At 42.1% G+C, this 15,379-nt stretch overlaps 1 protein-coding gene across 3 annotated transcripts in view; it reads left to right on the forward strand.

Annotated features, from left to right (window-relative positions):
• The window catches only part of AKAP12 (A-kinase anchoring protein 12), a 143,157-nt gene that overhangs the window by 108,269 nt on the left and 19,509 nt on the right, over positions 1-15,379 (forward strand). The window lies entirely within an intron of this gene.

Consider the following 15,379-nt stretch of genomic DNA (forward strand, 5'->3'; position numbering starts at 1 on the left):
ATCTGAGGTTAAAAAAAACCAACAACCCACACCTGGGGTTATAAAACAGTTTTTAATTCTAATTTTCCATAATGAAAATTGAAATCCACAGCTTGTCTTTTGCTTGCTAGAAAAAGTCAAATTGACTATCATTATGATAGGATAGCTATTTGGAAAACAAATCTTTGCAAAGTAAACATCTTTTTAAAGTATATTTTTGACATGGTAGACCATGAAGAGTTATTGCTTTTACCAACACTTATAAATTTCTTTTCATGCTTCTATTAATAATAAAAGCTAAACAAGTCCAACAAATGTAAATAATAAAAGGCATGAATTAACCTATCAGAAGCAAGGAAATCTGTCCATCCAAATTCATTCTTAAAATTGCCCTGTTGTGTGAGTGTCAGAACAGTGGGTGGTTTTTACATGTCAAATATGTTGCAACTCTAGACACAATGGAGGCAAAATACTGTTAATTTCCTTCATATCTTGGGTTTAAGCCAGAGACTTTCTTTTACACTCATGTAACCCCAGTAATCACAATATATGACCAAGAGCAGAATTTGGCCCTTACTATTTAAACATTTTAAGAAACTAAGACCAAAAAACCCTTTTTGGAGTCTTTCAATGACTAGTGGAGTTTGGAAGAGGGTTGTTGGGTGTGTATGACATATATCTGATGGATTTAGAATGTAGGGAATTTATGGAAAAAATCCAGGGCTGTGCTACAAATCCTAGGGGGAGAAAACTCAACCAGCTCCAGATGTTGACATGGTTGACTGCAAGAACATGAAATGCTGCAGATTTAACTGTTGCAGCCTGAGACTTTTTTTCTCTCTTCCAAATACTAGAAATGGAATACATTCTCACCCCTAAAGGGAAGAGAGATGGTAGGAGGAGTTAAGAAAAGCTACCAACACTATCTGCCAACTTAATAAAAGATAAATGCAAAAAAGGTTATTAATTCTCTGTGTTGCTCACTGGATTTTAATGAGATAGGAAATGACTGAAATGTATTAAAATCTTAATGTTGTATCAATACTTTAGCAGCAACATATAACTGAAAATAAATTCTTATCCCCTGGACTCCTAACTACCGTAAAAGTTTGTAAAATCAAGCATCCTTGCTCCTTAAAGCCCACATAAAATACTACTGTGCCCTTGTAGTTTTATTAGAGTACAGACTAAACCATTCAATTGGGTTGATTTTAGGCATGAGAGCAGTAAAGAGCGAAACCATTCTGGGTAAGTACTGAGCTGATGCATTGTGTGAGATGACCCATGTTCTTATGGCCCATGTTCTTGTCACTCCAGCAGCACATTGTACATGTGTGGCAAGTGGGGTGTTTGAGGTAAAGATAGTTTCAGCCCTCATCCTAAATATTTGACTTCCATCCTTAACTACTACTACTTCTTTTTTTTTTTTTAAAGGAATTTGAATGTACACTTTTTGTACTCATTTTTTTTCTAACTTTCATTTAATGAAGTATTGAAATGAGGGGTAGGTATTTAATCCAAATGGCCTTGAAAGCTCTAATTATTATAAAATTACTTCAGCACTTTTGAAAAGCTTACTACACAGCCCACAAACTACATTTAGAAATTGTATTTATTAATTCTTACTACATGTCTGTAGCTTTCATAATAAGTATACAGCTCTATTTTTATCTTCAAAGTGTTTTACAGACATTAACTAATTAATGGATTCTTTGTCTTAGCATGGTATGAACCAGGGCCGGCTCTAGACCCCAGCGCGCCAAGCGTGCGCTTGGGGTGGCGTCCCGCGGGAGGGCGGCAGGCGGCTCCGGTGGACCTCCCACAGGCATGCCTGCGGAGGGTCCGCTGGTCCCGCGGCTCCGGTGGAGCATCCGCAGGCGTGCCTGCGGGAGGTCCACCGGAGCCGCGGGACCAGCGGACCCTCCGCAGGCACGTCTGCAGGAGGTCCACCGGAGCTGCGGGTCGGAGCGCCCCCCGCGGCATGCCGGGTGGCGCAAATCCTAGAGCCACCCCTGGTATGAACGATAGTATTAAAAAATTAGAAGTAAAAATACTTTGTAAGTGATTACCATGCATATAAAGCAATGCCTTTGTGAACAGCAGTCCTGCATCTGTCAGACTCAGCACTCGATCTTTAAAACAGAAAAAGCAACTGATTCTAGACTCAGCACTCGATCTTTAAAACAGAAAAAGCAACTGATTCTGTTTGTTTCTTGTTAAACTGAAATTAAACTGTGTATTTGGGTTTTAAGAATACTAAAAAGGAACCCAAACTGGTAAACGTGCATATATTTTCTGTACCTCTAGTTTTTCAAAACTAAAGAATCAATTTGACCCTTGGAGACAATAGTTAATTCTTAGGGTCCAACACTTGCTATTAGGAGGCCTTGTGGGGGCCTTGTGGAGGGACAATTTCTAACTTCTAGGAGGCTGGTCTAGGTCAAGATTCTTGCCTAGAATGAGTCATCACTATACTTGTTCCTGCTGCCCTTCCTGCCTCTGGCACCTCCAGTACCAATCTGCATTCCCAACATGCCCTCAGTCCTTTACTGATTCCTCCTTCGGTCTGCAAATCATCAAGGAAGGCAGAGTTTCAGTCTGAGAAAGAACAAGCATGTTGCTTCAAGCATTGCAGATCGGGGAGGTTGATGGAGAGAGTGAGGCTTTCCAACCTCTTTGGGCACACACCGTCACAGGAATAAAAGACCTGTGGCACGACCATGGCTGGCCCAGGTCAGCTGAGTTAGGCATACAGGGATCAGGCTGCTAGGCTAAAAACTGCTGCATAGATGTTTGGGCTCAGGCTAGCTCAAGCTCCAGCCTCAGAGAGTCCCAGGGCTCAGATGCCAGCCCAAGGCAGTGTACATCTACCAAGCAATTCCCACCCCCCTCCCCCACAACCTGAGCTCCATGAACTTAGTCAGAGGTCTGGTTTTCCGCCAGAACGCCTGGTCAAAAAGGGACCCGGGTAGCTCCCTGCCTGCCCTGATTCTGCGCTGCTCCCTGGAAGCGGCTGGCATGTCTCTGAAACCCCTAGGCACAGTGGTGATCAGAGAAGCTCCCTGTGCTGCCTCCACCCCAAGCACCAGCTCTGCAGCTCCCATTGGCTGGAAACGGTGGCCAATGGGAGCTGTGGAAGCAGTGCCTGCAGGTGTGGGCAGCGCAAACCACAAAGACCCACCTGGCCGCGCCTCCACCTAGGTGCTGGACATTGTCTGCTTCTGAGGGCAGGGTGGAGCCAGGGCAGGCAGGGAGCCTGCCTTAGCCCCATTGCGCCACTGGCTGGGAGCCATCTGAGGTAAGCGCCACCCAGCCAGAACCTGCACCCCAACCCTCTGCCCTAGGTCTGAACCCTCTGCTGCACCCAAACTCCCCCACAGACCCCGCGCCCCAACACCCTGCCCTGGGTCGGAACCATCTCCCACACCCAAACTCCCATCCAGAGCCTGCACCCCCTCCCACACACCAACCTCCTGCCCCAGCCCTGAGCCCACTTCTGCACTCCAGACCCCTTGGCCCCAGCCCAGAGCCCCCTCCTGCATCCCAAATGCCTCATCCCCAGAGCCCATACCCCCACCGGACCCCTCACCCCCTTCGGCACTCCAAACCTCTTGGCCTCACCCCGAGCCCCCTCCTGAACCCCTCACTCCAAACTCCTTGTCCACAGCCCCAGCCCAGAGCCCACACCACCAGCCAGAACCCTTGCCCTGCCCCCTAACCCCCTGCCCCAGCCCAGTTACAGTGAGTAAGGGTGGGAAAGAGCAAGCAACAGAAGGAGGGGAGCTTCAGAGAAGGTTCAGGGCAAGGGTGTTTGGTTTTGTGCAATTAGAAAGTTTGCAACCCTATGGCCAGCTGTGGGTTTTTTATCCCTGTGTAGACACATACTTTGGGCCTTGTCTACACTACGAAACATTACCAGGGTAGAACATGGTTGTGAAGAATTAAGTTAGCTGACGCAATGCTGCATATAACTTAGTGGTCATTGTAGACCAGGACAAATCATATTCAGCTTCATATTAGCTAACTTGGTTCTTCACAACCATGTTCAAGTGTTTTAAAATTTTGCAGTGTAAACAAGGCCTTGGAGGGTAAGGAGGCACTTTTGGAGGTGATTGGAGGATACAGCTAAGCTAGGGAGGCTGAAAGGTCTTATTAGGAAGAGGGAGGAAGAGCAGGAGGGGCTCCTGCTGAAAGGAGGGGAAAGACCAGTCTCTCTGACACTCCCCCTCCTCCACCATTTGCTGCTTGCCACCTGAAATTGAGGTTTTTATAATGGAAACACTGTTAGATCTTAAACTATAGCAATATTAAATGACTTCTGTTGTCACAGGTTGTTTTCCTCTCATTTTACTAATCCATTTTTCAAATATCTGATACATGCCTCGTATTTGAAGAGCCCAACCCTTTTTTCCCTTTGGGAAATTCCACTCATACTTTGTGACAAGCTTCCCGTTAAACTGTATAGTTTTGTGGAAATGACTTAATTGAAGTATGCTTTCTAGGGCAAAGAATGAATGAAAGAAAGATTTTTTTCATAGATTGTTTGGGTTTCTTTCTTGTTTCCTCTCAGCACGTGAATGGGATGGCTTTAATTTTTAAGAGTTAAAAACCCAGAAAATTCAATAAATCACTTATTCACAATATTCATTTTTCACTGGGGGCTAGAGAGACAGTGAGTTACCTGTGTCTGGTAAAGTTAATTGCACTCAGACCATTGCTAAGACCTTCCTACCTAGGATTATCAGATAAATATTTTTGCTCGTGGAATGCACTGAAGTCTACAAAAGACATACATTCCCAAAGGGAGAGTAATCTCAGATTCTTTTAGAAGTGTTTTACCCCAATTCCTGCCCTTGCAAATTACTCAGTTTGAACTTTTAATGACTTAAAATTCCATGGAGGCAAGGATGTTACTGGATGTTAGACTTTGAGTTAGATAAGGTTGGATAGTCCTGAGAGTTAACAATTAAAAGGAAGATTTTTACTTGTCAGATAAATACAATTACCATTAGAGATTCCAATTGTTGAATAAGCAGTTATCACTGGCCTATTAAATCTGGATATGAATACTACCTTTTTCTCCCTAGTTCATTACTTGGGATCATGTAGATGTATTTTTAGGTTTGTTTGTTTGTATTACAATTTTATATCCACAATGCACTGTCCATGCACAAAGATGTAGTCTCTTCCAGAGGGAATTAGAAGCTTAAGTCACTTTTGAAAGTGTGACTTAGGCAGTTTTGAAAATTTTACCCTTTGTGCCCTGTGGCAGAATTACTGCATTTATCCAAATGTCTGGTGAAGAGCAATACTTGTCCTGAAGTTGTGGCCATTTGACTTTGATCTATTTTTCTTTGTGTATTCTTAGCATTCCAGTCAGATCTACAGAGCAAAGGAATGCACATTCTCATCCTTTCTTAATTTCACCTCTTACACAATATCAGGGATCTGGTAGAATAATTGACTTCAAGTCTCATTGATTTAAACGGGGCCAGGATTTCACCCTTAATGTCCTCTTGTATACAATATTATCTGTCATTTCAGATTCATTGCTCAAGGATCTTTCCCCACACCCCAAAGAAACAAAGCCTAAGTATATTACCTTAGGGCTAATGTAATTTGACAAACCATTATTGATACTTAAATCTTGATATTACCTATTTTTGTATACTATGAACTTCAAGAGAGGCAGACGTGTGCCTGATAAACTATAGTGATAGCTGTAAAAATGTTGCTGTACTGCCATCTGCTGTTCTTTTCAGTAATGTGGTAATTGTCTGGTGTTTCAATTCTGCAGTCTGAGGGAAAGGACCTACCTGTCATGAAGCATGCTGGCAAAGTTTTTAATGTGGAAATGTGTATTTTGATACTTAGCTACTTTAAACTGTGGCATTTTTGTATGTACGCATAATTACTTTGCTTCTGCTTTGGCAGGGAAGAGCTCAAATGTTAAGGTAGGAAGTGGCAGCTGAAAAATTGCCAGCAGCCATTTTCATTCCTTTAGAAGATACTTTTTCTCCCCCCCCCCCTCCAAAAAATGCTCTTGATTTCCTGCAGATTTGTCTTCCACTCACAGATGGAAGAGCGGATACTTCCAATTATTTGGCATCTTTTCAATAACTGCAGAGAATTCCAGCTATTTTCCTTTAAATGTCATGAATAATCAAACTGTGGACAAATATAAGCTCAGTTTTGATGGATATTAACTGTCACGCTGTCTGGAGTTGGCTGACAACTGAGTGTCCAAATCTCTCTGGCATTGTTTTCACTATGGATTGATTCATTGGGACTCAGAAACAACCTTGGGCAAAAACTTGGGATGTGGCCCTCGGGCCAAAAAGTTTGCCCACCCCTGCTCTGGATGCATCCAAAGCAGGACCAGCAGCACCTTCTTGTCGTCATTCAAGGTGGGTGGAGGGAAATGAGAGTCTGCCTTTGCTGGGAGGGAGAGCGGGTTTGTTAGGCCAAAGCCACCTAGAGGGTTATGCCTCCCTAGAGCTGAGCCTATCTGTTGTGGCCTCTGCTTATAGCATAGGTTCTTGGCCTATGGTCCTGTCTCAAATTTATGGGTGGGGGGAGCAAGGGAAAGGAGAGAGATGCAAATAGGTAGTGCAGTGGTCACAAGAAAGCAGATTGTCTAAACTCTTTAAGGATTTGTTGGGGAGGGGTTTTTTGTCTAGTTTTTTAAAGAAAACTAGAATTTGCATTGATTTAATGTAAGAAATAAGAATGGCCATACTGGGTCAGACCGATGGTCTGTCTGGCTCAGTATTCTGTCTTCTGACAATGTCCAGTGCCAGATACTTCAGTGGGAGTGCCAGGGCTGAGCCTTGGCATCTCTAGGCCTGGCAGTTCATAGCCCCAGCACCTAATTGCTTGAGCCTGGCACCTCTTTCATTACAAATTAAGCTCTGGGTGACCCTTTCGTTTTACTGAATATTGCAAAACTTGCATATAAGTATAGGATTCTCTCTCTCTTTGTCAATGCATGGGAGTTCATGCAGGTATGTAATTCCTGTAAGTGCTAATGCGAACACAAGTGTAATCCCTTCTTCCACTGATGTAATTTTCTCAAAGGTCTATTATGCCTTCCATTGGTCATAGAAAGCATCATCTCAGAACAAAATTTCTTGGCTTTCAAATCTAGCCCAGCTTGGTGGTGACCAAAAGCTGCTGCCATTTGATGGCTGTTTGACAGCCTATGTGAAATGGGTGTGGTGGTCTCAATCTTCTAGAGAACAGACTTCTATATGACTGCAATCACTGTAACATTTGGTGCTATTTGGCTCCTTGGTTGGCAACATCAAGAAGGATTTAATGGATGGAAGTGCTAAACAAACCTCTCACTCTGAGAAGTGGTTCCTGCATGTGTGGGTTAATAGCACAGTAACAAGGCTAGCTTGCATTGCTATTGGTCATGCTTATTGTGCCTGATCTGTGAATAAATAAAGGATTTTCAGGGATGTCAAGTTATCACCTGTCACCAGCACTGAATTCCCAAAACAAGGTGTTGGGGAGGGGGAACCCCCCCCCCCCAGTCTCCTCTGCTCTCAATATCAGATTTGTTATATAATCAAACGTATTCATCTAAATACACAAGATACCTAATATTAACTAAACAATATTTTGACAAATATGGTAGAATTACATGATCTTAATAAAGGATATTAAGTAATTTCTAGAGCAAGTCACTTTATTTCCCAAAGTTAATATATTGGAAGCTGTACAACTTTGAATCACCAAGCTAGTTAGCAAGGTAAGGTGCTGCACTGCAGATGAGTAAATCTGATAGTTTCTGAAAGCCCATGTATGTATCATATAGTTTATTCTGGGGCTGGCTGGAGATTGAAGACATGTGCATTGAGGGACTGGTAGCCATTGATTATCACTTTACTACAGGTTTTTCTGCTCAGGAAATTAGTTTAATGTAATACAAAACAAAACTGCTGACACAGTTGTGGATGATACAGTTGTTAAATTCTAGATCAGGGATCGGCAACCTTTGGCATGTGACCCACCAGGGTAAGCTCCCTGGCGGGCTGGGCCGGTTTGTTTACCTGCCGCGTCTGCAGGTTCGGCCGATCCGCCGACTGGCTGTGGTTCACCACTCCAGGCCAATGGGGGCTGTGGGAAGCGGCACCGCCGGAGGGATACGCTGGCCGCCACTTCCCGCATCCCCCATTGGCCTGGGACAGCGAACTGTGGCCAGTGGGAGCTGCGATCCGCCCGACTGCGGACACAGCAGGTAAATAAACCGGCCACCCTGGTGGGCCACATGCCAAAAATTGCCAATCCTTGTTCTAGATTATGAAGAGAGGGTTTTTTTTTATATTGTGGCTTTCATTTTTTTCAAAATAAAAACAAGTTTCTTTCTTCCCCAATAAAACCAATATATTTGCAGATATTCTACTTCCAGCCTAGCTGACATTTAAATTTGTTAGTCTGAGATTAGCAATAGTGTTCCCTGACTAGGACAGTGTATTTAATAGTGCAACCTGGCAGAGAGAGCTGCAATATTTTAGTAATGTTTAAGACCTATATATATCAAGTGGATCAGTAGAAACTAATGAGATTGCCATACAGTAAATTGATAAATGTTGTGGTTATAACATTCAACCGATCAGATATCTGAATTTAGTACAGTAGAGATTTAAAATTGGTAATTTAAGGATAAAACTGATTTCTGGTTTGAGGACACTAGATCTGTTATTTAAGATAGTAAGAAGGAACATGTGGCAATGGTCTAGTGAAAACTCATTACTGTTGTGGTCCAATTTCCATCAGATAAAATCTTCATCTACTGAGGCCAATTCTACAGTATAAATGTGCATCATTATAACTACGTTGCTCAGGGGTGTGAAAAATCCACACCCTTGAGCAATGCAGTTATACTGACCTAATCCCAGCTGTAGACAGCTACTGTGTCGACTCCTGTCAACATAGCTACTGCCTCTTGTAGAGGTGGATTAACTCTGCAGACAGGAGAATAGTAGCATCTTCACTGAAGCACTACAGTGGTGCAGCAGTACCGCTGCAGCATTGTCAGTGTAGACCTGCCTGTAGAATACTACTACTTAGACTAAGGGCTTGGCTACACTTACAAATTTGCAGCGCTGCAGCAGGGTGTGAAAACACACCCTCTCCAGCGCTGCAAATTGCGGCACTGCAAAGCGCCAGTGTAGTCAAAGCCCCAGCGCTGGGAGCGCGGCTTCCAGCGCTGTCCGTTATTCCCCACAGGGAGGTGGAGTACGGAAAGCTGGGAGAGCTTTCTCCCAGCGCTGCCGCTTTGACTACACTTAGCGCTTCAAAGCGCTGCCGCGGCAGCGCTTTGAAGTGTAAGTGTAGCCACAGCCTAGAAGAAACAACACCATAAAACAGTCCAAACAACTTCTTCCCCTTCCCATTTAGACAAAGGCTTGGAAAATCCATTTTCCTCTTGGACACTGAGGGTGTGAGTAAGGAGGCCTTAATGGTGTGGTGTGGTGTTTTTTTGTTTTTGTTTTTTAAATGTAAGTTAAGTTGTGAAATGAGCATGGCAACTCCACTGTGACTCCTATATGCCCCTCACTTAGTCACATCATCATACCAGGGAAGGGAGCGGTAGAGTAATGGTGTGCTTCCCCCACCTTCTGGTCACTTTCATACAAGCCAGGAGAGGCTAGGGAGGGGAAGGGACAGAAAATTTTTCCCAGGAGCTAAGCAGAAGTGGATTTTCAAGTTTTACAACATCTTTTTTTAGCCAAATGCAGATCTGGTTCAGGGAAAATAGTCTAATAGAAATACCAGCCCTTTTCACTTCCCAATAGCAGGGTGCTGGCTGCCTCACACCTATATAGGGTGACCAGACAGCAAATGTGAAAAATTGGGACATTGGGTGGGGGGTAATAGGAGCCTATACAAGAAAAAGACCCCAAAATGGGGACTGTCCCTATAAAATCGGGACATCTGGTCACCCTACACCTATAGCCCCTGGATCTTGCAGTGTAACTTCTCCCTTCCATTGTACTTTAATTTAGGATCTACCTCTGATTAATAAAGAGAGTTCTCAGAATAGTAGGTGTCTGGTAAATTTTTCAAATCCTTTCTAACAGATCTTCAGCATTACTCTGGATCAGGAGTGATCTAACCAGTTTTTGTTCCATTTGACAGCAGTGCAGGAGCATACTTACCTCAAGAAAATTACTTAGACTTGGGGATTGATTTTTTTTTTGTTTTTGTTTTGTTTTTTTGGTCAGGGATGACAAACTTCTAATAACTTCTATCGATACTTTTTTTCTTTCACCCTGTTGCAGTAGCAGGAGTATGGAGTTGATGGTGTAGAAGTGGGGAGAGGAAGTAGATATTGTTGGGATGATAGCTGGAAGGAGCTGGCTGAAAGGGGTACATGCTACTGACCATGTGTCCAGGGTTTCAAGACAGTCCCAGCTCTTCTGCTATATCTCCAAGCTTGAGTGATATCTGGGACAACCATGAGACTTACCAGTCTCTTGACTCAGTAGTGACAAGAGCCAGAACTACCCCTCCTACCAAGTCCAGCAAACTGAAATTTGCTGTAAAGGTGGAGAAATTAAGCTTTCTTCAGAATTTGAGTTTAATTTGGTTTTTAAAGTTGAGGAGGTGATTGGAAAAGATAATGTTTTCAAAGTTGGAAAATAAAAGCAAAAAGGGGGTGTGGGGTGGTTACCAGTGGTTTCCCCAGGAATTGAAATTAGGGGGGGGTGTCAGGACCAATGAGATATATAAAAGAGATATGAATAAAGTAAATGTTTTGTTAGGATTATGCAAATTTAACATAAGAATAATGCAAGTTACACCAAAACACATAACAGGTCTAGATTTCTAAAAAAAAATACATTTAAAAAAAAGTATTTAATTTAAATTGACTTTTGAAAAGTAAGCCATCATGGGGTAAGAGGGAAGATCCTCTCATGGATCAGTAACTGGTTAAAAGATGGGAAACAAAGGGTAGGAATAAATTATCAGTTTTCAGAATGGAGAGAGATAAATAGTGGTATCCTTGAGGGGTCAGTACTGGGACCAGTCCTATTCAACATATTCATCTGGAAAAATGGGTAAACAGTGAGGTGGCAAAATTTGCAGATGATACAAAACTATTCAAGATAGTTAAGTCCCAGGCAGACTGCGAAGATCTACAAAGGGATCTCACAAAACTCGGTGACTGGGCAACAAAATGGCAAATTAAATTCAATGTTGATAAATGCAAAGTAATGCACATTGGAAAGCAATCTCAACTATACATACAAAATGATGGCATCTGAATTAGCTGTTAACACTCAAGGAAGAGATCTTGGAGTTATTGTGGATAGATCTCTGAAAACATCCACTCCATGTGCAGCAACAGTCACAAAAGCAAACAATGTTGGGAATCATTAAGGGATAGATAAGACAGAAAATATCATATTGCCTCTATATAAATCCATGGTACGTGCACACCTTGAATAGTGTGTGTAGATCTGCTCACCCATCCTAAAAAATATATATTGGAATTGGAAAAGGTACAGAGTTGGGCAACTAAAATGATGAGGGGTATGAAACAGGAGGAGAGATTAAAGTGACTGGGAATTTTCAGCTTAGAAAAGAGATGACTAATGGGGATATGATAGAGGTCTACAAAATCTTGACTGGTGCGAAGAAAGTGAATAAGGAAATTTTATTTAATCCTTCACATAACACAAGAACTAGCAGTCACCGAATGAAATTAATAGGCAGCAGATTTAAAAAAAACAAAAGGAAGTATTTCTTCACACAATATAAAGTCAACCCAGGGAACTCTTTGCCAGGGGATGCTGTGAAGACCAAAACTATAACAGGATTTTAAAAAGAACTAGATAAATTCCTGGAGAACAGGTCCATCTGTGGCTATTAGCCAGGATGAGAGGGATGCAACGCCATGCTCTGAGTGTCCCTAGCCTGTTTGCCAGAAGCTGGGAGTGGGCAACAGGGCATCCCTTGATGATTCCCTGTTCTATTCATTCCCTCTGAAGCACCTGGCCTTGACCACTGTTGTAAGACAGGGTACTGGGCTATATGGACCATGGGTCTGACCCAGTATGACCATTCTTATGTAAAAATTAATTATAATAAAAATGTTTAGTACAGAAACTCCCCAACATAATGACCTCCCAAGATAGCAACAATGTGAGATAACAACCTTGGCAAATACTGCATTTTAAAAATCTTGGCCTACTGGGAAATATATTTATATAAGTTTCCATTCCCAGTCACAAATCTAGCATTCTGGGGCAAAGTGACTAAAATATAGTCCAACAAACAAATGTTTATTTAACATGCCCCTCACTTTTCCCTCCACCGCACTCCACTCACTGGTGTTGTCCTTGGTCAGTGGAAACTCAGAGTTCAGAGGTGCTTTCACGTGAGTACACCTTCCAGGTGGGGGACAAAAAGGCACAGTTCGTTCTGGCCACGGCTGTTCGTTGTGCCACGGTTCACTCCACCACTCTGTTGCCAATGGCCCTGCACAGTCACCTTCTGCTGTCACCTACCACTGTGACCTCTGCGAGTTGGTCTCTTGAGGTTCCACCAGCTCTCAGTGATTTCAGCTGAGCTCTCAGTGCGGGAACCTCGCTGCTAGTGCAGTCTGGGCTGTCTCTTACACAAAAACGCTGTACCCACAGGAACACTGTCTCCACAACAGGACTAAGCACTTAGACCTGATTGTCAGTGATTTCAGCTGCAGTGGTCACTTAACAGAACAAAAGACTATCTATGGAGTCTAATCAGCTCTGTCTTTAAACAGTGGAGAGGGACAGGTCCCCAACCTCTCTCTTGATGCCTTCAAATCATCACAGGCTAAGTACAGTTCTACTGCCCGTTACTCATACCCGTTCCCCCTACATTCAAGTGATTTGTAACCCAACTCCAGCCAAAATCTATCATTTGGACAACACAGCTCTGTTTGCTGGATACCTAGGTAGATTAGGTGTGAATGTAAATATAATCTGGCCCTGAAGCCTTAGCCCCCAGCTCATCACTAGCTGTCAGGGAGAGCTCATTTAGACTTTGCTTACAAATCATCGTTTGAAATTATTAGGTTGGCCAACGTCACCGAAATGAATGCACTGACATCATAAAAAACAACAGCTGTATAAGGAAGCAAGGAAGCTAGTCTATGTTCATACTTTTCAAATCTATTATACTTTTTCAGATACACATATTTTATCATACACTGTATAAGCTTTTAAAGTGTGTATTAATGTTTCAGTTTAAATTCAGATTTCCAAACAGTCACTAAATTGGTATGTAACTAGTTCACAAAACTGGGGGGGGGGGGGGGGGTTGTAGGGAAATCACTGGTGGTTACAGCTCTGAAGGGGAGATTGAGGGTGGGAAAAGAGAAACTTGGAGTCACTTGCAACCCCAGTGGGTGGGAAGGAGAGCAGAGTTACTACTACCTTCCCTGTCTCCAGTTGAAGCACTGGTCTATTTGCATCTCTCATTTTGCTCCTTGGCATGCTTACAGCTTCAGGGTCATATTAAGGCATGCTGAGTAAGAGAAATTCCTGCTTCCTACCTAGAATATCTGCCTTACCCCACCAGGCTGATTTCTCTGCATACTTTTCTAAATCATTATTGCTTGAACTCAATCTCCTAGCAAGAAACCAAATTTGACCCTTCTAAGTAAAGCTGGGAGTGCTCTGACTGCCCTGTCCATTAGATATTTAAATGTTGCTATGGTGGCTTTGATGGATTGGGGGGGTGGGGTGGAATTTTTGCAACTTATGCCAATGCGGTCATATTTTTTTTTCAAAAATTTGAAGCCAGCTTCTCTTTGTGTATGCTGGACACTAGTGTCCAACACCTTGAATAATCATTTCCCCGCATGCAAAATACTTACTCAAACAGCATGATTCTGTTTTATACCCACTTTACACTAGTATAAATGACTATACGAGGCCCTTTTTTTTTTTTTTTTTTCCTAGTTAATATCCACAAAATAACTTCTGGAAGTTTTGAGTTTCCAGGAGTCAGGAATCTATTCACGTAACTTACCTTCAGAGAACAAGCAATATAGATAAGTAATTTTCTTAGTTTCAGTGGTTAGTTGTGATGCGATAACTCAGCTCACCTTCTCCAGGGTCAGATTTTGTCATTTAGCATTCATATATCTTTTTCATTTTATTCCTTTCACGTTATTTTAAGAAATTAATGAATATGGGTGTGAAAACAGTGGCAGACTACAAGCAAATAAAACCTCCCTCTCAACATACTATAAAAATAAGGAATGTCATTTGTATAACTATGCAGTAAACAGTTTTAGAATTCCAGCTGGAAAAATTCCCAGTAATCAAATGCTAGAAGCAATGACTGTCCTAGGAGTGATTATTATAATTTACCTGTAAATCTTCTCTAAAGGTTAAGAACTTTCTTCATGTCCCTGACACTATCCCAAATCCCATGACAAGCAGGCTTCAGTTTTGGTCTCCCTAATAGTAGAGCATTATACTTGAGTCACCAGATTAGCTATGATTTAGTATGTTCTTCTAGGATTATGGGTTCATATGGTGCTTTTTATTTTTCACTTTAGCCTATAGTTTCTGTATACAGTAAACTGCAGAGGTAATATAAGGGTCTTATTGCCCAGTTCTGGATGTTTTTTCCTGTAGTCTAGGGTTGCCAACCTTCCAGGATTGTCCTGGAGTCTCCAGGAATAAAGATTTCATATTTAATTAAAGATTATGTTGTGATGAAACCACCAGGAATACTTCCAACCAAAATTGGCAACCCTACTGTAGTCATGAAATAAGTTTAAAACAAAAATGTATAGTTAATTCCAAAAATAAAATGTGAACTTCTTCCAAAAAGAGAATTCCTTGTAACTATTTCTATATTTGCTTTAATTTTTCTTTGCCAGTGACTAACTTTTATATAGTTGTGTGCTCACATAAATACAACACATTTGATTCTCTTATTGTCTCTTACATAGTATTTTCATTTTTATCTCGTGAGAGTTATTACAGAACTACCTTAATACCAGTAATATCAATATGCTACTACTAATATGAAATATTCTGAGCTAGTTCACTTTTTAAAAATACCTTCAAAATTTATTGATCCTTCTTGGATATGAGTGCCGAGGCCCTCCCTCAGGGTTAAACTGTTGGAAGTTTCATAGATTCGTTATTTGAGTGGGTTTTATACAATATAACCCCGATCCTACAATTGGATGCAGACAGGTACACCTTTGTGACACTCCTGCCCCAGTGAAGCCAGTTGCCCTTCACAGGTGCAAGGATCTATAGTCTCTATTTGATTGGAGGACCAAGGTTGAAATTTTTTGTTTGGAACTTACTCTGTGCAACTGCGTTTCTTCAAAGCAAAATAGTTGTAAGTTGGTATTGTCCGCATTTAGCAACAGCAG

The sequence above is a fragment of the Mauremys mutica genome, chromosome 3 (assembly GCF_020497125.1).
Source record: "Mauremys mutica isolate MM-2020 ecotype Southern chromosome 3, ASM2049712v1, whole genome shotgun sequence".
Lineage (NCBI taxonomy): Eukaryota > Metazoa > Chordata > Testudines > Geoemydidae > Mauremys > Mauremys mutica.